Source organism: Myxine glutinosa, chromosome 7, assembly GCF_964187855.1.
Source record: "Myxine glutinosa chromosome 7, kmMyxGlut1.1, whole genome shotgun sequence".
NCBI classification, from domain to species: Eukaryota; Metazoa; Chordata; class Myxini; order Myxiniformes; family Myxinidae; genus Myxine; species Myxine glutinosa.
Genome location: NC_136267.1, coordinates 19,592,938 through 19,595,411, shown reverse-complemented (window position 1 = coordinate 19,595,411; position 2,474 = coordinate 19,592,938).

Here is a 2,474-nt window from a genome sequence, read left to right as displayed (position 1 = left end):
ACATGACGTGAGGAAGGCCATCGTCTTGCAGCGTCTTTTACCTTCTACCTTACTTCCTCAACCTACCTGCTCTCTTTGCCATTCCCAATTCCCCCATCCGCACTGTGTCCAGCCCATCTCAGCCGGCATTTCACCGATCTCCCCATCAAGCTCATCTGCACACCAATCTCCTCCCTCAGTTCATCCATCCTCCTTCTATCCACACTCTTCACTCCCACAATCCTTCTGACCAAGTTTTTCTCGCAAACCTGCAACCTCTGTTGTTGTCTCTCTGTGAGGGCCACCGTCTCCAGGCCGTAAAGGTAGGCCGGCGTTACACAAGACACCAAAACATTCTCTTTCAGTAATATAAAAACAAAAATGACTGCACTGTGGTCACAATCTGTGACACAAAATATACTGTATATATTTTCACCTCTTCTGTCCACTCATCTTTGCTGTGGAAGGAATTATACAATTAATCTCCGAGGGTCTTCATTGTTTGGTTCCATATCAATTACAAATCTGATGGTTTTCCCAAGTGAATGAATAAGAATAAAAAGAGCCGTGTCTGTCCCGTGCTCCCATGTGAATGAATAATAACTAGAACGACACTCAGTAGAGAGCATACCTCCACCTGGTGAACAGTTTACGTTTTGTATCTCAGAGTAGACCAGAAAATCACAAGACAGAATCACATTTAATCAAAATCAATCACAGGAATCACCAAAGGTCCAGTCTTTCATACCCTGATCTACCCCTCGTTTTTGGCCATATCACTCAATGGTGAAGAATCACTGAAAAATTCTACCAGCTGGATCCGGATCTTCACTAAAATTGAATCGATTCTTCTTTGTCACACACCCAACCTGCCCAAGAAGTTTCGTCCAAATCCGTCCACAACCTTTTGAGAAATGCTGATATGTATAGTTTTTGGCCCCATCTTCCAATGGTGAAGAATAACTTTAAAAAATTAAATAATTCTCATATCCGAATCCATATTCAGATCTTCACCAAAATCGAATCGTCCTAGTCAGACACACAACCTCTCCACCAAGTTTCTTCCAAATCCGTCCACAACTTTTTGAGATATCCTGCTAATTATCGTTTTTGGGCCAATCTCCCAATGGTGAAGAATCACTTAAAAAAAAAAAAAATTCTCACATCCGAATCCATATTCAGATCATCACCAAAATTGAATCGATTCTTCCCTGTCACACACACAACCTGTCCACCAAGGTTTGTTCAAATCCATCCATAACTTTATGAGATATCCTGCTTTGTATCGTTTTTGGCCCTATCTCCCAATGGTGAAGAATATCTATCTCCCTATCTCCCAAATCCGGATCTTCGCCAAAATCTAATAATTTCATCCTTGTCACATACGCTACATCTCTGCCAAATTTCGTCCGAATCTGTCCACAACGTTTTGAGATATTTTGTTCACAAACGGACAAACAGACAAACGGACAAACAGACAGATAGGGGTGAAAACATAACCTCCATCCGCCTTTGGTGGTGGAGATAATAAATAGAGCCATGTCTGTCCCGTGCTCCCATGTGAATGAATAACATTTTATAGATAAGATTCATTGTGATTCCGAACAGTGGTATTTTATATGTTACCTCTCTTTTGTGTCCCTCTCCCTATCTCTTCTGCCCTCCTGCTCCCTCTCCCTCTCTCTCTCTCTTCCGCCCTCCTGCTTCCTCTCTCTCTCTCTCTCTCTCACTTCCGCCCTCCTGCTCCCTCTCCCTCTCTCTCTTCCGCCCCCCTGCTCCCTCTCCCTCTCTCTCTTTTCCGCCCCCCTGCTCCCTCTCCCTCTCTTCCGCCCTCCTGCTTCCTCTCTCTCTCTCTCTCTTCCGCCCTCCTGCTCCCTCTCCCTCTCTTCCGCCCCCCTGCTCCCTCTCCCTCTCTCTCTTTTCCGCCCTCCTGCTCCCTCTCCCTCTCCCACCCTCCTGCTCCCTCTCCCTCTCTTCTACCCTCCTGCTTCCTCTCCCTCTCTTCCATCCTCCTGCTCCCTCTCCCTCTTTCTTCTGCCCTCCTGCTCCTTCTCCCTCTCTTCTGCCCTCCTGCTCCCTCTCCCTCTTTCCCTTCCACCCTCCTCTCTCTCTCTCTCTCTCTCTCTCTCTCTCTCTCCCTCTCTCTCCTTCTCTCTCCCTCTCTCTCCCTCTCTCTCCCTCTCTCTCCCTCTCGCTCCCTCTCTTCTGTCCTCCTGCTCTCCATGTGGTAATAAACCTTTTGTTCATAAAAAACTGTACACAATCATTCGAGGTACTGGACTTTGCCAGTGCAAGTGAATTGGCTTTAAAAAAATCTGGTAACGGGCCGATTGGCACACATATTAGGCCGTTCAAAAATTACGTAACGCTATTTTTTTAGGGAGGCACGTGCAGGCTTGATTAAACCGTACCGGTACCAATAATTTAACACTCGACTCAAACAAAGCCAATGGAAATCTGATGCAACAAAGCCAAGCATTGTATAATCGGTCGAG